Below are 22,300 nucleotides of genomic sequence, written 5' to 3'. Positions count from 1 at the left end.
TACTCCAATGTCACCTCAAGTATCTGTGGGTATGATTATACGATATGCATCACACAATCTCAGATTCATCTATTCAACCAACACAAAGTACTTCAAAGAGTGCCCCAAAGATTCTACCGGAGAGTCAAGACGAAAACGTGTGCCAACCCCTATGCATAGGTTCATGGGCGGAACCCGCAAGTTCATCACCAAAACATACATCAAGTGGATCAATAGAATACCCCATTGTCACCACGGGTATCCCACGCAAGACATACATCAAGTGTTCTCAAATCCTTAAAGACTCAATCTGATAAGATAACTTCAAAGGGAAAACTCAATCCATTACAAGAGAGTAGAGGGGGAGAAACATCATAAGATCCAACTATAATAGCAAAGCTCGCGATACATCAAGATCGTATCACCTCAAGAACACGAGAGAGAGAGAGATCAAACACATAGCTACTGGTATATACCCTCAGCCCCGAGGGTGAACTACTCCCTCCTCGTCATGGAGAGTGCCGGGATGATGAAGATGGCCACCGGAGAGGGATTCCCCCCTTCGGCGGGGTGCCGGAACGGGTCTAGATTGGTTTTCGGTGGCTACGGAGGCTTCTGGCGGCGGAACTCCCGATCTATTCTGCTCCCCGAAGTTTTTAGGGTATATAGGTATATATAGGAGGAAGAAGTACGTTGGTGGATCTCCGGGCTGTCCACGAGGCAGGGGGCACGCCCAGGGGGGTGGGCGCGCCCCCACCCTCGTGGGCAGCCCGGGACTCTCCTGGTCCATCTCCGATACTCTGTGGGCTTCTTCTGGTCCAAAAATAAGTTCCATGAAGTTTTAGGTCAATTGGACTCCATTTGATTTGCCTTTTCTGCGATACTCTAAAACAAGGAAAAAACAGAAACTGGCACTGGGCTCTAGGTTAATAGGTTAGTCCCAAGGTTTATAATATAATAGCATGAAACAATCAAAAATTATAGATACGTTGGAGATGTATCAGGCCTAGCTTCAAGGAAGGCCAAAATGTTCTGGACTTCGGAGCGAGTCAAGTGGCGGGAGGAGGCGACTGGCGTTGGTGCAAGGAAGCGGTCGACGGCAGCCATCCATGCCACTGAGGGGGGCACTGGCACCCGTGCGGGGACATGCACTATCAACAGCGCGGCGGAGACATTCGTGTGCACGGGCACCGCACGAGCGCGCACGCGCAGGCGCATGCGCTAGCAGGTGCAAGGGCACCGGCACGGGCATGCGCGTCAGTGCACGCGCAGGCGTATGCGTTGGCAGGTGCACGGGCGCGCACAATTCGGCAGGGACCTCGTGGAACCCTGTGGCATCAAGCTCGGTGAAAATGTGTGGCTCCCAGCCCATCAATGCCACGGGGATGGGCGCTGGCGCAGTCGGGGCGACGGGAGCCGGAACGGGAGCGGGGACAGGCACGACGTCTTCCTGCAAGGCTAGTTCAAGCTCGTCCCAAAGCGCCTTATGTTCTTGAGACTCTGGCTGGGTGTCTTCCTCAGGAAACTGGAAGACTAAGGGCAGACCATTGTGATGCGGCATGGCATACGTTTAGGTCAGGCTAGTTGGAGGTAGACGACAGGAGAATCGGAGAGGAAGAGAGAAGATTGTAGCGATACCGGGTAGTGCGGGGTTGATTTTAAACTGCGGCGCCGGCGACATTAAAAGTGGGAGCAGTTGGGACGAAGGTGGGCGGCGGAGCCTGGTCAAAGGGCTTGCCTCCCGGTGAGCCTTCACACTGGTCTGCTCGCACGCCTCCCTGTCAGCCAGCGCAGCGGTCTGCTCGCATGCCTCCCGTCGACTCACACGCTTGCTCGGACGGCACCTGCCGATGAGAAGCGGGACTCATGGCGGCACGTAAATGCCCACGGTTTCAATAGTGAAAGTGTTCGCCTTAACGTGACAGGTCTTTGTTCCAAAATATCTTGGCTCTTCATTTGTGCAACTTGTCATAAGCAGCTTGTCTCAAATTGAAGAAAAAAATTACGAAGTAATATTTGTGCCATATCACATGACCATGCTCAGTTTGAAGAATTTATGGTCACTTTTGGATTTTCTGAAATTTAAGATCCAGGATTCAAAACAATATCATAACCTGCATCTTGCAATAAACTTTGAAGCCATACATCTATCCTGTTGTATTTCTTAAGAATGGATTTGGTCAATTTTTTTGCTTAGTTAGACTTCAGACAAGTTATATATGCAGAGTAAAAGGATAATCCCTCCGTACCAGTGCATTGCCTGATATATTAACTCAAGTACTAGGCACGAACAAACGGGCTCAATTTTGTGCTCATCCTGCTGTAGTAGTAGTAGTAGTAGTAGTAGTAGTACTAGGCAATGTAGTTGACAGGTGACCTTGGGGAGCGGCAACCGAGGGAATTGAACCGTGCTCGGCACGGTAGGTAATGTTGTCTAGTTACTAAAGCATCCCTTCGTTGTTCATTGGTAGTCATTATGGACCGGGGACATGAGGGGAATTTCCTAGGGCTGGAATTCTGGCCGCCAAATATTTTGACTCGAAACGGGGAGGCTCGATTGGTTGGGGTTGCCTAATGTGCGTACCACGCATGCCACCAGAAGGACACGAGCCCAGTTATTTTTATTTTTTTTATTTTTTTAGGATCAACACGAGCCAAGGTCTGGCTGGTACGCCGTTGGGTCCTACAATTCGAGAATACGAAAGGAACCTTTTAAATTGCCGAACGAATCTATGTGTATTACAATGCCCGTATTTTCCTTACAAATACTAATCTCAACGTGGTAATTGATTTATGACGGGTTGTTGAATTAGAGTGTTTGTGATATAGTGATCTCAACGTGGATTTCACATTTCATGGTATCCCTAGTAAGTTTTTCAATGCAAATTCAAATTTAAAAGATGAACAATATGGAGGTGAGAAAACTTTGTATGTATCAAGCATATGACCACACACACACACAAACACAACAACAATCCAATAAGTATAATGCATCTATTTTTTGAAACCATGCATGTATGACACGAATTCAAAAATACTCCTTCTGTTCCTAAATATTAGTCTTTTAGAGATTTCAACAAGTGACAACATACGGAGCAAAATGAGTGAATCTACACTCTAAAATATGTCTATATACATCCATATGTGCCAGTCCATTTGAAATCTCTAAAATACTAATATTTAGGAACGAAGGGAGTAAAATATAAGACATGCATGGTCCTCAATTCAATATTTAAAATGAACATGAAACTGAAACATGAATATTAAGTCCAGTACTACAATACATGCAAATGTTGTGTTTAATTAGGCGGAGCTATGATTGTCGGGGGTCAACCCCTCGACCTTAGATAAAATTGTGAAGCTCTGTTTAGGGTTGTTTAGATTATATTTGTCCCCACCCTCCCAACCACCGATTGGTTGTGCACCCCCACCCCTCCTCCCCGGGAGAATATCATGTGCCCCCATACCTTAGATGCTATATGCCGATACGAGTTGCTTGGAGCTTGTAGATCTGAGATATAGTAGCTCAGATGATGTCTTAATATTTTTACAGGAAACCTTGATGAGTTTGAGAATTGCACACAATTTGTACAAAAACTACTCAGATGCCCTTGGATCCCATATCTAACAACCTCGAAACTCGTATCACCGTAGCATCTAAGATGAAGGAGGACATCATATTCTCCTGTATGTAAGAATATCATGTGCTACCACACCTTAGATGCTTTGGTGATACAAGCTCTTCGGAGCCGTTGGATTTGTGACCCAACACCTCCTCGGTGGTTTGAATGGTTTTTCGCAGAAAAGCCCCCAAAGAGTTCAACCACTGCTTATAAGCACAAAGACTGCTCAGATGCCATTGGATCTCAGATCAAACGACCTCGAAGCTCGTATCACCGTAGCATCCAAGCTGCGAGAGCACCTTATGTTTTCTCGCACGGGAGAATATGAGGTGCTCCCGCACCATAGATTCTATGGTGATACGAGTTCACAAAGATCTAACGGCCCACAGTAGGAGGTTTGAATGTTTTTGTAATATAAGGCTGAGAGAGTTTGGGAATTGCGCAGAAAGTACAAGTACTACACATATGCCATCTGATCACTGATCATACGACCTAGATGCTCATATCACCGTAGCGGGTAATTAAGCTACGGGGAGCACCTAATATGAGCAACGGGGAGCCGTTGGATCCAAGATGCAACGGCACACACGAGGCCTGAATGTTTATTTGCAAAAAAACCTTTGGAGAGTTTGGAAATTGTGCATAATTACAAAGACTACTCCCAAGCCATTGGATCTCACTTCCAACAGTGTAAAAATTCGTATCACCATAGCATCTAAACTGCGGGGTGGATGTGATATTCTATGCCGCTGTCATTTTTTTGTAAACTTGCAAAATACGTGTAACTCGTGTTGTTACTTGTCTAACCGCGCAAAGTGTTTGTTCAAAAAAACCATCCTACACTGAAATATCGGAACAACACACGGGGGTCCCACTTGTCATTAATCAAATTTGGACCTAAAACTAACAAATCTGAAAGACGATATTCGAATTGGCAACTTGGACTACAAAGTGTAAGTCGATAGCCTGAAACAACAACGGTTGTTGGCTTTGCCCCATAACTTGATTTTATACAGTATTGCGTTGAGTAGAGTAGAGGGAGTGCCTCGTCAACACATGCATGACCGTTGACTCACTTACTGGTGGGTCCCAGGTCTGCGATCTCTCTCTTCTCTCCATCGTCTAACCTTTGCACGGGCACACATGAAGAGCGGCGCTAGCTTGCCGTGGTGTTATCTCTACTCTTATCAAAAACAAAGTTGGTGATGATGGTGTTCCTGCCGTCCTGCAATATAGGCCATCCGATTTATATCCAATGGATAGGAAGGAAACCGTGGCAATTTTGCAAAAAGATACCCACACCCCTCTCCGCATTTGCAAATAAGGCATTCCCTCGTTCATCCTTTTCTCCCAGAAGATAAACTACTCATACAAATGCATCTTGATGTTCCGTGCAACGCATGGGAATCTTGCTAGTTACAACTAAAAAAATCTTGGAAAATAGAAGAATCGCCTAGAACAAGAGACGTTGTGGCTGGTCGAGACGGAGCTAACCACACCTATCCTCCATGCCACATTAGCATGATAAAGCTGTGTGGCTAGTGGGGTGTTTTCGACCGACTGGCTGGGTCTCGAGGTCGAACCATAGGTACTAAGTCTGATACAGTATATTTTTACACGCACATTTTTCCTCTGTGCTGAGACATGGCAGACCCTACTGCGCGGTTTTGGGTCCTCCCGGGTGGTGCACGCATATATTCTTCCTAATGTGGGACGCTCTACAACATGTTTTCGCCGAAGCAAGTAAATGAGTCATCAAATCACGAAAGACCACCTTTCCCACCGAGTACATCAGTGAAGCATGGTGGCTAGCTAGTTGGGCTAGTTCGACCGATTAGCTAGGCCGCTGCCACATTTGTTTTTTCACTCCCTTTTTTATCTACTTGCCGGCAGGTAAATTTAAATATCCACCGCGACATTGCTCTGGTGTTTGGGTGCGGCGGGATTTCTAATTTTTTGATTGACGGGAGCAGGCGCGGCAGCAATTAGTCACGATGACTCCGCCTGTAAAACCCACTGCTCCCTGATGTGAGAAGTCATCGACCGGTGTTTTACCATGGTGAAATCCAAAAAATTCCCTACTCCTCGGCTGGCTCCCTCTGCCTTCCCTTAGATTGCATTGCCTTTCAGCCGTTTCGCCCCCTGCATCACCAACGTCGTGCACCTCGAGAAGCAGAGGGACTTCGGTGGTGTTTAGGCGCCCTCTGCATGGGCATGTCCATGTCTCGGCGCAACATGACTGTTGGATCAAACTCAGATGGTGCAAATCAGTCACTGTAGCACAAAGCGTGTGGGTGTGTTTGGTTGCATTCTCATTTCAATATAGTTGTTTCTTCTTCGTAAATTTGTGTTAACCTACCAGTGTGGACTCATGCACCCTTCATGCACTCTGCCAAACACCCAAAAGTGGGTCGAGAAGGGAACTTTTGCTCCCATCCCGTGCACCCTTCATACACCCTGCCTAACACTATTCGTGCTTCATATGGTTCATGTTTCATGGAGTACTATAGCACCGTACTCTCCGTGCGCCATAGACCTAGTTCTGTTAACATTGTTCTCACCGTTCATTCTCGACCGAACAGTCGAAAAAGCGGTACTATGTTACTACATTACTGTTCATATAGTTGACATGCGCACAACATCATTTGTTGTCGTCATATCTTACTACACTAGCAACAAGATTATCTAGTAATGACGTATGAACTACTGCACATGCCTAGTAGTAGGAGCACTCTGTATGTTCAAGTGGCTACCGTGTTTCGCACTCCTCCGTCGTAAGAGTGCAAACGCTTGATGTAATCATTTTTTTCTTCAAAAAAACAGTGGACACGCTCTAGCGTGCGGATCCTCCTCCAGCCATGCACTAAATTACTCACTTTCGCCGACATGTGGGACAGCCAGCATCGCGGTCCACCAGCCATGCACTAAATTACTCCGTAGTAGAGTGATGGTAGACTACCCCGATCGAAGTGCCGCAGTAATGCCCAATGAGCCATCAAATCACAAAAGCCCCAACTTTCCAGCAGTAAGTTGGACGGATGAAGCAACCATCATTTCACTCTTCTCTCTCAGCTTCCTCTCTACCCAACTCGCTTATCCCTCATCTTGTTCCTCATTTCTTCAAGAAAACCCCGACCTGCTTCTGCCATTGTTCTTCTATCCCAAAGAAGGAAAGGTGAGCGCATCAATGGTGTTGATTCTGGCCAAGGCCCGATCTTGCAACCCCGAGACTGATCCTATAACTCCCTCTCTGTTCTTCTTTTGGGTTTGTGATTATGGTTTATTTTCTTTTATTTCTATTTGACAGTTTCTTGATGGACGCTGGAGCACTAGCCGAAGTGATGTCTATGGCTCTGGCCAAAACCGTCAAGGCTCATGGTACGAAGAAGCGCAAGCACCCCGCCGAGACTACCACAGACAAGCTCAAAGCCATCGCCCTGTCCAAGCCCCCCTCTCTGGGATCCCTCATTAAGCAAGTCCATGTAATATCTCTTCTTGGCGATCTTTTTCTTGATCTTGATCGTGTTTTTTCATCTAACACGCAGTACTAGTACTAGTAGTACAACTTTCTGGGTGATCTTGCATGTGATTTCTGTGTGCCAAATGATGGTTCTAAATTCCTCTTTTGACCAAAACATGCGAGAGGTTGACATTGATTTCTTATAGATTACTTTCAACGGGAGTACTTTATGAACATGAATGCTACCTTTGAAGAAGGTATATTTGCCTCAGTAACTTGTGTTATGGATATTGCAAGTAATCCCTCTGCTCTCATGCCTTTGAAGACATGTTCTAGTGTCTTTGTTCACTCATTTCTGTGTGTATATGTAGTCATATATGGAGTATAATATCGAAAATCATCTTATATTTCTGAACAGAGGTAGTAATAAAATATGGTTTCTGTTTGAATTAGAACTAGATCCGTGGTGGAGATGAAGTTCTCAAAGTCATGCCGTGTGAACTGGAAGACCTGAGGATGAGTTCTACTGCTAAACTATCCAGCTGTTGTGTCCTTGTCGCCACGTGTCCTGAACTAGTGTTTTCCTGTAGCATTATTGTCGGGCGTGTTCTCGAGGGTGTACTTGACCACAACAATCTCCTGGCTATGCCTTCGATTACGAAGGGTGTGGTTCTTGTAAAGCTTCCCAACAAATCTGATGCGGTCTGTCTTCATCATCATGTTTATGAGTGGAAAGACCACTCTGTTAGGTTCTCCAAGGTTGACGAGATGGTGATGGTGCATGTAGACCTCTCTCACGAAGTCCATGGCCTAGTCAGTTATGCGGGGTTCATCCCATAGGTCGGTGGCAAGAAATAGTCTACAGAGTTTAATTAGTGCAACTTTGCTTGTCTGTAGTAAGTACTATTGTTCATTACTTTATTTGTGTTTGTGAACCCTGTATTGTTTATTAGTATTGCCGCTTTTGGTGTGTGGTTAGTCCTGAGAACGGTCTATGTTAATGTCTATCCACTCAATTCAGTCTATATATTTTGAAGTATCTAGATCATCTTTTTTGTGAGGACGGTTTATCAATTATGGTTACACTCCAATATATGTATGCATTGCAGGGTTTATCGCACCCACCAGGATTTCCAGTCCCATGGATGTTTGGTCCATACGATTTGTCACGACCTTTGGACTGTCCTGCTTGTGGGAATAGGCGGGGCCCCTGCATGCCACCCGTAGTTGGACGGTCAATCTTCTGTTTAGTACTTCAACATAGTGATTTCCTGGTAAGGATTCACTCGTGTCACATCAAGTAAATCTTATTGATTTAATGTCATATTTTCTTTCTTTTCCTGCAATTTTACGATGCAGGTTTTGCCATGTGACATTCATCACAGAATAAACCGTTTGGTTTGCTCTACGATGGCTATTTTTGCAGGTTTGACTTCTTATGTTGTGTCAGTAACGAAGGCAATGTCCATCACTTATATTACTGGAAAAAATTGGATCAGTCTGTTGTCTGAGTACAAGCTGAATCCCTATGATGAACTGCAGTTTGGTTTAACAAAAACGCCACAATTAGTCCTTCTCGCGTTTAAAAGAAATGAAGAAAAAAACTGGATCACGGTCACGAAGCCTAGTCAAGTTAGAAGCTGATCATAGCAGACTAGACACGATCGCCGCTGTCTCGTACATCGGTACCACCTTCAGCAACGGATCGAGCACCGATAGTTGCTCCAGCACTAACAGCGGCAGCAGCTCAGTCTAATCCAGCTGAGGATTGGGCACCGGCCGCATCAGCGGATCAGGCTGATCTATCGGAGGATCGGGCATCGACACCGGCACCTGCTCCGACACCAGCACCAGCTCTACAAGGAGCACCATCTCCGGCAGCAGCAGCGACTTCAGCACCTGCACCAACACTTGCACTTGCATCTGCTCCGGCCCGTGCAGCGGCAACCAAACGAGCAGTTGCACCGGCAACAGACTGGGCTACAGTTCACACTTCATATACCAAAGTCCTTACAAAAACCGACATGTCCACCTTCTTGGTAAGCATTAGCCGCCCAAGTGCTTCGTTCTTTTTTCTTTCCATGTTGTTTTTCATGATTCATTGTGTTGATCTAACTGTTTGGGTATGTCTTCTTGTTTGCAAATAGAGAATTCCTAGAGCAACGAGGGAGTCGTTCAACAATCCGGGCGACAGCGGCCAAGTTTCTCTTACCATGCGTAGCCTTGGTGTGAATGAACCTGCTCAATATACCGTAAGCACAAAGGATGGTCGCATGAGGATTGATGCTAAAGGATGGTCAAGGTTCAAATCTAAATCATATCTTGCGGTAGGGGATGATCTCAAAATCGAACTTTCTCAGCAAGGAGAGCTGGTCCAAATCAACTTTGAAATTCTTCAGTAGCAGCACGCAACTGCCGAACTGATCTATCCTCCGAGAGATTTGGATGTAATAATCTGGCATGGTGAAATAGGTGTCTTGTGTGTATAAGTAATACGAAAATATTATTTATCACATGGTACATCGTTGATAGAATTGCAACTCTCATTGCTGGTTAGGAACTGTCGTTCGATTTCATTCCAGCAGCTGTCGTGCTTTATTCAATTTTGTGTATTCGCCTTGCGACAGCATCTAAAACTAGCACCGTACCAATCGCTTGCAATATGAAAAGCACTGAGGTAGAACACATGGGCCCCCAAACATGCAGGGTGGGCCTGCGGCCCAAAGTCCAGAACCATGAGCCTGTTTGAGTATTATATTCTCAGCTGAACCCCCATAATGCCCGTGCGTTGCACGTAACATCAAGATGCATTTGTATGAGTATTTTATCTTGTGAGAGAAAAGGATGAACGAGGGAAGGCCTTATTTGCAAATGTGGAGAGGTGTGTGGGTACCTTTTTGCAAAATTACCATAGTTTCCTTCCTATCCGTCAGATATAAATTGGATGGCCTATATTGCAGGATGGCAGGCACACCATAATCACCAACTCGTCTATACTGTGTTAAAAACAACTCTGTTTTTTTATAATTATATATGTTATATATATTCCCCTTGATTTTTCTTGTGTATAAAGTTGTGATATAAAAGATTTGTATATTTCTTTATAGAGGGAGTATCTCTCTGTCAAAAATATATTTATGTGTAACTAGTTACTCCTGTCTTTCTACTTCCTTTCGCTGATATGTGGGGCATCCGGCAACGGGGTCCATGTGCCATATGCACAAATTAGAGTGCACAACTGCACGGTAGACACACCCCCGGTCGTAGTGCTGCAGTAATGCCCAATGAGCCGTCAAATCACAAACCCCCTTTCCAGCTTTAGTAGTAAGCTGGACGAACGAAGCGGCAATATTTCACTGGGCCCGAATCCCCTTCTCCCTCGTCTGCTTGTTCAGAGAAAACCCCCTCTTGGCGATTGCATAGGGTTTTCTCATGGAGAACCAGGTACTAATTCTTCATCCATCCCCGATAAATCCAAGTCCCTTGGTCGCAGGTAATCCTAGGATGGCAGCCGTCGCCGTTGATGCATTTTTCTTCCTACTGAATCTAGTGTGTTTCATTTGCAGTGCCCAAAGTGCGAGGACCCTATAGGTTTCTGCGCCCTCGGCAAGACGCCACACTTGTTCCTTCTCATCCTAACATAGGATTTTAAAATGCGCACAGTATGTTCCTAGAATCCTCTTTTCTATCCGCGAGGGTGGGTTTTTTTTTGAACATGCTGTCGACTAATTTGGAAATTTGGATTACTATATTTGGATAAAAGGTACTACCAGTACGATGGTCAACATTGACGTGAAGAAGGAATTTATTTCTAGATTTGGATAGGGAATACATTGTGTTCTCATATTTTTTTTCCTGCAGTGCATTATTTGCTCTGCTAGAACACATGTACTCAAGATGCTCGGCCTTGCCATAACTGAATACACCAGTTTAATGGTCACAGTGAAGACAAGCCATGGATATAAGTTCCGAGTTGGGTTCATGAACCAAGAAGATCGCTGCTTTTTTATGGCCGAACTTGGATAAACTTTCTCAAGTGTTACGGACTTAAAGTTGGTGCGCGAATGTTGATGGAAATAGCAGAACCTGGTCTCATCTTCACTACGATCTTCCACCCCAATGTTGTTCCAATTGTTCATCCATGTTAGTTTTGTATCTGGTTCTTGCTTGTTGCCTCGATTACTTCTTAATCCACCTATTCTGTCTAACTAATCACAATTTAACTTTAGAAGTAGCAACGAATCTCTCACGAAGATGCTACTTCTAACTAATATTTTCTTATAATTAGTGGCACGTGTACATTTTTTTTAGAGTTAAGCAGGCTGCTCGTTTGTTATTCTGTAACAACTCGGCTGTTACTGATGGCACTGAAGTTGACTGGGACAACATCCACAAGTTCCTACACTTTATTGATTGTCTTGAGGTCCTTGTGGGGCGTTTCAATGGTGGAAGGCCATGTGGGATATGTGTGCCACTGCTGCACTCGTTGAACAGTTCCAACTGTGTCGAGAAACTTATGGTACGAGCTGTTTTCTGTTATATATGTTGTTCATAAACTATTGCTTATACACAGTTTTACAACTGTGATCTTCTTGAAACAGAAACTGCCCAGTTCTATTGTTCCTATATAGATGCCTGACCATGGTCGGGTCAGACTTGCGCTTGGTCACAACATGATGTTTATGTCGACCTACTCCATTCCCCTTGGAGGTGAAAAGATACTTATTCATGGGTGGTCTCAAATAATGAAGGTCCGTCCATCTTGGAGAATAGGACAGAAGATTATGTTCCTACTTTTCAATGGCTCTAAAGCGAATATCCTGTTTATTGACCACATTGCGAGATGAAGCCGCTTTCAGAAGGTTGTGGATGCGCGGGGTGGCGCCTGGGCCTTGTCCTGGGGCTTGGCGGCCTCACCCTTGGTTAACTATAGGCAAAGTAGCACTGTTCGAGGCATGCTTTGTACGGTTGAACCTGTATAAGTACTCATACTACTTTCAGCTATGGTTGTTAAGTGCCCCTGCTGGTTTTAGTTAAGGTTGTTAAGTACTCCTGCTGCTTTTACAGTCTGTCGTGTTTCTTCAGTCCTGCCTTCCTCCAGCCGCCAAAACCAAACCAGCGCCGGCGGGGCCGCCTGCTCCCGCCTCCCACAGCTGGCTGCGCCTCAGCGCACGCATCGCCGCCCCACCGTCTCCTAAATTGTTAACGCCGACGTCTGAGGCCTCGCTGTTGTCCTCCGTGCGCTTTGGTGCGCTAGCTGCGGCGCCGCCCTCTCGCATTGTCAACATGGTCAACAAACAACAGGAATCGGCAGAAGTACGTGGAGAGGATGACAGTAGGGGCCCACCATGTCAGCATATGGAAAAATAAAATGCTTCCTCCTAGTGTTTTCCTGACATCTGGGACCCACAACATTGTGAGCATATATAGTCAATAGACAAGAGAACAACACAAGATCGGCTGACACCTGGGACGTAGCTGCTCGAGCAATTTTTTTTGTTATTGTTGAGACGGAGCAGGGTTTGAACTGGGCTGTGGCCCGTCTAGCCCAGGCTTATATTTTATGTTCACCATGTGACCAGCCCAGCTATTTTTCTTTGTAAAAATGAGCCCAGTTTATTTTTTCTGAAGAATACCCAATCCAGGCCTACTTATTTTTCTACGCCCTGATGGGCTGCAACTCTTTCAAGATGCCTGCAAAATCTTGAAAGTAATATGAAATGGGTTGTAAATATAAAAAAAGATGACAAATTGGCAATTACTTTATAATTCCTGAATTTTTTCACATTTTCATATTCCTATTTCACTGGGCATTGACCTAATTTAAATATATCTTCAAAGTACTTTAAATCTGGCTCGACATTTTGGTATTAAAAATAGTTTGGAACCCACAGAAATATGCGAAATTGGCCCTGGCCAACCAAAAAAACCGGACTGCAATAAATTGCATAAGAAGTCGCAATGAGCTATATATAAATGATTAAAAACAGAGGGAATGGTATGACTTGTGGGCCTATTAAGTTGACGCGTATGCAAGATTTTTTAGTTATTACATACGTCAACAAACGATTCTAGCAGACATAACCGTTGGATGTCAATCCAACGGCCGTCGTGTTTCTTCAATCTCCGATCTTCTTGCTCCAGCCGCCAAATCCAGCGTCGGCGTGACCGCCTGCTCCCGCCTCCCGTGGCCGGCTGTGCTACCGCGCAGGCCTCACCGCCCCATCGTACTCCCACCGCTGGCCTAGCCATCCCTCTACTCACCACACCTGCTGTTATTCTCCAACGACGGCAGACGAACCAGTAAACCCTCGTACAGTCGTACTCCCCTCCGCGTGCGAAACAACTACCGAGTCTTCCCTGGATGCGTGTCATTCCCTTCCTAGGCCTCGCCGTCGTCGACCGCCCTAGTGCTCTCGATGCGGCCTGGTCAACGTGGTCAACGACCGACATGCATCTCAAGTGGACTGTATGTGGAGAGGCTGACAGTTGGGTCCACAGCCGCACGCAAGGAAATGCCTCCTTATTACGCGCAAAATAATGATTCCTCCACCTGACATCTGGGACCCACCGAACGGGCCTCTGTATTTCGCGAAAAAAACGTTACCGCCGCTGACAGCTCGGACCCACCAGCTATATCTTCGCACGCAAGGAAGTGCCTCCTTATTACGCACAAAAAATGAATACTCCCCCTGCTAGCTGGGACCCAGTATAGTGGGAGGCTGACTTGTGGGCCTACTAAGTTGACGGGGACGGAGGGCTTTGTCAACTTAGTCAATATGCACGATTCTAGCTCCAGTGACCGTACGTTGTCCATCCAACGGCCGTACTGCTTCTTCAACCTCTGGTCTTCTTGCTCCAGCCGCCCAAACCAGCGCCGGTCGTGCCTCGTGCTCGTGCCTCCCGTGGCCGGCTGCGATGCCGCGGAGGCCTCATCGCCCCTACTACTCCCACCACTGGCCATGCCATCCCTCTACTCACCCACACCCCCTGTTATTCTACGGTGACGGCAGCCTCTCCCTGCAGCGAACCAGTGAACCCTCATACTCCTCTACGCGTGGGCATCCACTGTCGCGTCTTCCCCGGCTCCATGTCGTCCCCTTCCTAGGCCTCGCCGTCGTCCACCGCCCTGGTGCTCTCGGCGCGGCGTGGTCAAAGTGGTTAAGGAATGGCTTCCATCGGACGTGGACTGTACGTGGAGAGGCTGACAGCTGGGTCCACGGCCGCAGCAAGGAAGTGCCTCCTTATTACGCGGAAAATAATGATTCCTCCACCTGACAGTAGGGACCCACCAGACGGGCAACCATATTTCGCGAAAAAACGTTTCCCCCTTGACTGCTGGGACCTACCAGCGACATCTTCGCACGCAAGGAAGTGCGTCCTGGCAAAAAAAATGATTCGCCCCCTGACTGCTGGGACCCACCAGCTACATCTTCGCACGCAAGGAAGTGCCTGACAGTCGGACCCACCTGGTCGAAGCGTACGTAGCGTTGTCATTCTGGTCGCGAATGTGTACGTACATACCGGTCCATGTAGAGGCGCGCACGTGTTGTAGTAGAGGCGCGCACGTAGCGTGTACACGTACGTTCAACGACCAGTGTGCAAGAAAGAAAATACGGACACGTACGTACATACGGGCAGGGTCTCGAACGCCTACTCGCGCATACGTATGGCTAGGGCTCATGTACATGGCTGGGTCGGAATGGAGAAACATCATCGTCGTCGTGTTCATGGGGAGCCAACCGGCTGGGTCGGAACGGAATGCGTCATCGTGTTCATCGGGAGGGCTTGGATGGAACAGCCGATGGAAATGAGGCCTGTCGTACCGTGGAACGGAGGAAACGGCCTTGTGTTCGACCGGCCACGGTCAAAACAGGATCCTATTCATCGGGAGGGGTCTGGCATACCGCAAAACGGAGGAAACGGACCTCCTATGATCGAAACGGGGGTCCTGTTCATCGGGAGGGGTGTGGCGTACCGCAAAACGGAGGAAACGGACTTGTGTTGGAGCGCTACGGTCGAAACGGGGGTCCTGTTCATCGGGAGAGGTGTGGCGTACCGCAAAACAAGACTCCACGGGATACTGTTCATCTCCACCGTCGACCCCCTCCAGCCTCCACGGGCTACTGTTCATCCACCGTAGACCTCCTCCAGCCTCCACCTGCGACTGTTCAACCACAGGCTCCTGTTCATCCAGCCTCCACCGCGCACTACTCCACTGGCTACTGTTCAACCAGCCCTCTCCATGGGCTCCTGTTCAACCACCCCTCCACGAGCTACTGTTCATTCAGCCCCCCACCGTCTACTGTTCATCCAACCCTCCACGGGGTCCTGTTCATCCAGCCCCAACCGGCTCGATCGATCGGGGTCCTATTCATCCAGAGGCAACACCACGGGGTCCTGTTCATCCACCCCCACCAGGAACTATTCATCCAAACCCCCCAACAACACTCATTGTTCATCCAGAGGCAGCATCGACCGGCTTCAGTTAGCAGCAGTAGCGAAGGAATCTCTCGGGTTCAGTAATGTAGCTAGTGCAATCGCTCGGGTTCAGTTAGAGTCCAACGCCTCGCTCGGGTTCAGTTAGAGCCCAACGCCTCGCACACACGCGCGTACATGTACGAGAGAAACGCGCATCGCTCGGCCCCCGACCACCCATCGTAACCGGGAACTCCCCGAAATTTTCCTCGCCCTCGCTTCTACCACGGTTTTTTCCGTCATGCACGGCCCAAAGAATGTCATGCACCTGCGTCTCCAGCCCGCCCAAGACGAAAATCCCATTTTGTGTCATGATTTTTTGTCATATAAGTAGGAGCCCACCACATCTATGATGATACCGGGTTTTGTCACAATTATCGTCATAGAAGTGTCATAAGTATGACAGATTTTTTTTCGTTTGGCCCAAAATGTCACGGATGTGTCTTTTTTTGTAGTGTAGTGATGTGCCCACTATTTTGGATTACAAAGACTTTAATTATGGTAGTTTCTTGATTGTATTTCTTTGTTGCAATCCATGATAAGTTCACCCCATGCTTATGAACAAAATAAAGCTTTTACTAAACATATTGTTGATGCTATGATGAAAGCTTTAAAAGAAAAGTTGGAATTAGAGATTTCAATTCCTAGAAAATTGCATGATGAATGGGAACCTACTATCAAAGTCAAGATTAAAAATTATTAGTGTTTTGCTTTATGTGACTTGGGTGCTAGTGTTTCTACAATTCTGAAATCTTTATATGATGTGCTTGGTCTTACCCATATTCAAGAGTGCTCTCTAAATTTGCACTTGGTGGATTCTACTATTAAAAAAATCTATGGGAAGAACTATGATGTTCTTATTCTTTTAAATAGGAATTATGTGCCATAGATTTTATTGTTCTTGATATTGATTGCAATCCGTCTTGTCCTATTATTCTTGGTAGACCATTTTTACGTACTATTGGTGCCGTGATTGATATGAAAGAAGGCAATATTAAATTTCAATTTCCACTAAAGAAGGGTATGGAACACTTCCCTAGAACTAGAGTTAAGCCACCATATGAATCAACCATGAGGGCATCATATGGATCTAGAAACAAAGATGACAATACTTGATCATTTGCATTATGCCTATCTAGAGGCATAAAACAATAGCGCTTGTTGGGAGGCAACCCAATTAATAAAATTTATTTTTGTCTTTTTTTATGTTCTTGAGTGTTTGCACAATTATGCTACTGTTATGATTGTGTCTTTTGTGTTTTAATTAGTGTTTGTGCCAAGGAAAGCGTTTGGGATCATGTTGGGTGATAGTTGATTTGATCTTGCTGAAAAACAGAAACTTTTGCACACAGAAAAATAATTTTCATTTTTAATAGATGTGCGATAAAATACTGGTTATTTTTGTAGAAGATTAATATACAAATTTCTCATGTTGTCCTAAGTTTTCAGAATTTTTGGAGTTACATAAGTATTCAGAATCTCCAGATTTCTACAGACTATTCTGTTTTTTTACAGATTCTGTTTTCTTTGCGTTGTGTGCTTGTTTTGATGATCCTATGGTTTTCTTTGAAGATTTTTTCCCATATAAAAGTTGGAATACAGTAGATATAATGCAAAAATAAAATATGAATGGGTTTGCAACAGTACTTATAGTAGTGATTTGTTTTCTTATACTAACAGATCTCACGAAGGTTTTGTTGAGTTTTGTGTGATTGAAGTTTTCAAGTTTTGGGTGACTTTACGATGGTTGAAGGAATAAGGATTAGAAAAAGGCTAAGCTTGGGGATGCCCAAGGCACCCCAAGATAATATACAAAAAGTATCAAGCAACTAAGCTTGGGGATGCCCCCGAGTGGCATCCCCTCTTTCTTCTAATAACCATCGGTATTTTACTTGAAACTATATTTTTATTCGTCACATATTATGAGTTTTGCTTGGAGCGTCTTGTATGATATGAGTCTTTTCTTGTTTTGATTTGTGTTTTTAGTCATGAATCCTTTCTGGACACACCTATTTGAGAGAGCCAAAATTATACAATGACTTGTTAGAAGTGCTCTCTATGCTTCACTTAAATCTTTATGAGCTATGGAATTGCTCTAGTGCTTCACTTATATCTTTTTGAGCATGGTGTGCTTGAGTATTTTTGGATAAATGCTCTCATTCTTCACTTAGATTTATTTGAGAGTTAGTAGAAAATTTAAGAAATTCTCTCTTGTTTCACTTAAATTATTTTGAGAGAAGAAATTTTTTATGCTCATGTTCTTCACTTAAATTTGTTTGAGCTATCAAAAGCAACATATGAAACTAGTCTAAAAGTGATAGATATCCAAGGATGATAAAATAAAAACTTTCATGAATATCATTGGATAAAATAAACTTGATTCCTTGTAATAGTTTTGAGATATGTTGATATAATATGTGAGTCATGTTGATGAGTAATTATGGTTTAGTAAGAATATTGGTGTTAAGGTTTGTGATTCCCTATGCAAGCACGAAAGTCAATAGTTATGCAATGAAATTACATCCTACTTGTGGTGCATTATTCGGTGTTAGTTATGCTTAATGCTCACTTATGAGATTTTTTGTTTCTTGGTTGGTTGCTTCGCAATCTTTTGCTACCCTTCATTTTGCACTAAGTATGATCACTACTTGTGCATCCAAAATCCTTTAAACTAGTTTTTCCATATGAGTCCACTATACCTACCTATATGCGATATTCTTTTGCCGTTCTAAGAAAATTTGTATGTGCCATCTCTAATTTTCAAAATAAACTTCTCTTTTGTGTGCTCGTACCACTCATTAAACGGTAGGGGGTGGCTGATATATTTCCATGCTAGATGTGTTATTCTCAAGATGAGTGTTTATCCACTTGTCATTGCACGAGAGTACGACAAAGGTATTAGGGATGCCCAGTCCCGAAATGAAATGTGAATTTACTTTATGTTTTCAAATAATAAATTCCTTGGAAAGTGTTGGTATGGCAGGCACCCGTCAGTACGGCTAACCATGGAAAGTGAAAGTATGGTGGAAAAAGGAATAAACTTTATTTTCTGTTTGGGAACTGCCTATGATATATCTAGCATGGAAAGTATTGGGAACTACTCGGTCATTTTCGTTGACAGGAAAAGCATGCCTCCCAAAATGTTTTATCTCTATCTTTTTCGCTTTGTGCTTTGGCACCTCTACAAATCCCTACTTCCCTCTATGAAGGGCCTTTCTATTTACTTTATGCAATTTTTATTTCTTATTTGAGTCTCCATCTTCTCTTATAAAGCACCAACTAAGGGGCACTATGATGGTACTTGAGAATTGGGTGTAGCTAATATGCGAGTGTGTTTCATGAATGGATCAATGATTGAGCATAATGGGCTAGGGATAACTTGCTTTAGCGTTGATATTTTGAAAGACATGGTTTCTTGTTGATATGATTGAGTATTAAAGTCTTCATGTCAAAACTAGACTATTGCTTTGAACCATATAAAAGTCCAAATGTCTATGCTATAAAAGAAAGAATATGTGATGAACAAGTTAGGCAGCATTCCACATCAAAAATTCTGTTGTTATCATTTACCTACTCGAGGACGAGCAGGAATTAAGCTTGGGGATGCCGATACGTGTCCAATGTATCTATAATTTTGGATTGTTCCATGCTGTTATATTATCATTCTTGGATGTTTTATAATAATTTTATATCATTTTTTGGTACTAACTAATTGACATAGTGCCAAGTGCCGGTTGCTATTTTTTGCTTGTTTTTTACATAGAAGAAAATCAATACCAAACGGAGTCCAAATGCATCGAAACTTTTTGTGGAGTTTGATGCACTAGAAGACACCCAATGGGCCAGAGAAGCACCTGGGGGGTGCCCCGAGGGGGCACAACCCACCAGGGTGCGCCTGGGCCCCCAGGCACGCCCAGGTGGGTTGTGCCCACCCCGGTGGCCTCCTGCACCGCCTCTTTGCTCTATAAATACCCCAATATTTCAGAAAGCCTAGGGGAGTCAACGAATATCAATTCCGGCCGCCGCAAGTTCCAGAAACACCAGATCCAATCTAGACACCATCACTGAGGGGTTCATCATACTCATTGGTGTCTCTCCAATGATGCGTGAGTAGTCTTTTGTAGACCTTCGGGTCCGTAGTTAGTATCTAGATGCCTTTCTCTCTCTCTTTTGATTCTCAATACAATGGTCTCTTGGAGATCCATATGATGTAACTCTTTTTGTGGTGTGTTTGTTGGGATCTGATGAACTTTGAGTTTATGATCAGATCTATGTTTTTATGCATGAAAGTTATTTAAGTCTTTTGATGTCTTATATACATGATTACTTATAGCCCCGTATTTCTTCTCCGATATTTGGGTTTTGTTTGGCCAACTTGATCTATTTATCTTGCAATGGGAAGAGGTGCTTTATGACGGGTTCGATCTTACGGTGCTTGATCCCAGTGACAGAAAGGGAACCGACATGTATGGATCGTTGCTATTAAGGATAACAAGATGGGGTCAATTTCAACATAAATAGACCTTGTCTACATCATGTCATTGTTCTTATTGCATTACTCTATTTCTCCATGAACTTAATACACTAGATGCATGCTGGATAGCGGTCGATGTGTGGAGTAAGAGTAGTAGATGCAAGCAGGAGTCGGTCTACTAATCTTGGACGTGATGCCTATATAATGATCATTGCCTGGATATCGTCATGATTATTTGAAGTTCTATCAATTGCCCAACAGTAATTAGTTTACCCACCATTTTCTACGGCCCCCGGTTCTGTTCTTTATTATATTTGCCTTAGCGATCTATTTTTATTTGCTTTTATTTTCAGATCTATTAAGCCAAAAACCCAAAAATACCTTGCTGCAATTTTTTTATTAATTTTATCTCGCGTTCCCGCGAGGTCCATTTATCCAATCTACTACAATTTTTACCTATCTTTTTACCCATGAGGGATTGACAACCCCTCTGTTATGTCAGGTTAGAAGTATTTGCTCTTTGTGTGCAGGAGATGTTTACGTGGTGTTGCGTGGTTCTCCTACTGGTTCGATAACCTTGGTCTCATCACTGAGGGAAATACCTACCATTGTTGTGCTGCATCATCCATTCCTGTTTGGGGAAATACCGACGTAGTTCAAGCAAACATCATGTGGCACCCCTCCCCACATATATAGGTTGGGGAATGCACTATTTCAAAGAAAATCCTATGATCACGCAAGATCTATCTAGGAGATGCATAGCAAAGAGAGGGGAGAGTGTGTCCACATACCCTTGTAGACCGAAAGCGAAAGCGTTTAGTAACGCGGTTGATGTAGTCGAACATCTTCACGATCAAACCGATCCAAGCACCGAACGTACGACACCTCTGTGTTCAGCACACGTTTAGCACGATGATGTCCCTCGAGCTCTTGATCCAGTTGAGGATGAGGGAGAGTTCCATCAGCACGACGGCGTGTTGACGGTGATGACGAAGTTACCGGCGCAGGGCTTCGCCTAAGCACTACGACGATATGACCGAGGTGTGTAACTGTGGAGGGGGGCACCGCACACGGCTAGGAGAAGACTTGGTGTGCCTTTGGGGTGCCCCCTCCCACGTATATAAAGGAGGGGGGAAGAGGAGGCCGGCCAAGGGGGGCGCGCCAAAGGGGGGAGTCCTACTTGGACTCCCGGTCCAAGTAGGATTCGCCCCCCCTTTCCTGTTCCAACAAGGATAAGGATGGAAGGAGGAAGAGGGGAGAAGGAAAGAGGGGGGGCGCCACCCCCTCCTAGTCCAATTCGGACCAGCCATTGGAGGGGCACCCCTTGAGGCCCTTCTCTCCTTTCCACTAAAGCCCATTAAGGTCCACTACTTCCCCGGGGGGTTCCGGTAACCTCCCGGTACAACGGAAAATACCCGAAACACTTCGGAACCATTGCAGTGTCCGAATATAACCTTCCAATATATCGATCATTACCTCTCGACCATTTCGAGACTCCTCGTCATGTCCGTGATCTCATACGGGACTCCGAACAAACTTCGGTCATAAAATCACATAACCCATAATACAAATCGTCATCGAACGTTACGTGTGTGGACCCTACGGGTTCGAGAACTATGTAGACATGACCGAGACACATCTCCGGTCAATAACCAATAATGGAACCTGGATGCTCATATTGGCTCCTACATATTCTACGAAGATCTTTATCGGCCAAACCGCATAACAACATACGTTGTTCCCTTTGTCATCGGTATATTACTTGCCCGAGATTCAATCGTCAGTATCATCATACCTAGTTCAATCTCGTTACCGGCAAGTCTCTTTACTCATTCCGTAATGCGTCATCCCGCAACTAACTCATTAGTCACATTGCTTGCAAGGCTTATAGTGATGTGAATTACCGAGAGGGCCCAGACATACCTCTCTGAAATACGGAGTGACAAATCCTAATCTTGATCTATGCCAACTCAACAAAAACCATCGGAGACACCTATAGAGCATCTTTATATTCACCCAGTTACGTTGTGACGTTTGATAGCACACAAGGTGTTCCTCAGGTTACGGACCCAGTCCGTGTAGTTGCTACCATCATCTTTCAACTTAGCTTTCTCTAGGAACGCAATAAAATTCAAGGGAACGGTAGCACGGGCCATTGATCTACAACAACATAGTTATGCGAAAACTATAAGGTACTAAGTTCATGATAAATTAAGTTCAATTAATCATATTACTTAAGAACTCCCACTTAGATAGACATCCCTCTAGTCATCTAAATGATCACGT

Source organism: Triticum urartu, chromosome 4 (genome assembly GCF_003073215.2).
Source record: "Triticum urartu cultivar G1812 chromosome 4, Tu2.1, whole genome shotgun sequence".
Lineage (NCBI taxonomy): Eukaryota > Viridiplantae > Streptophyta > Magnoliopsida > Poales > Poaceae > Triticum > Triticum urartu.
This window is presented reverse-complemented; position numbering follows the sequence as displayed.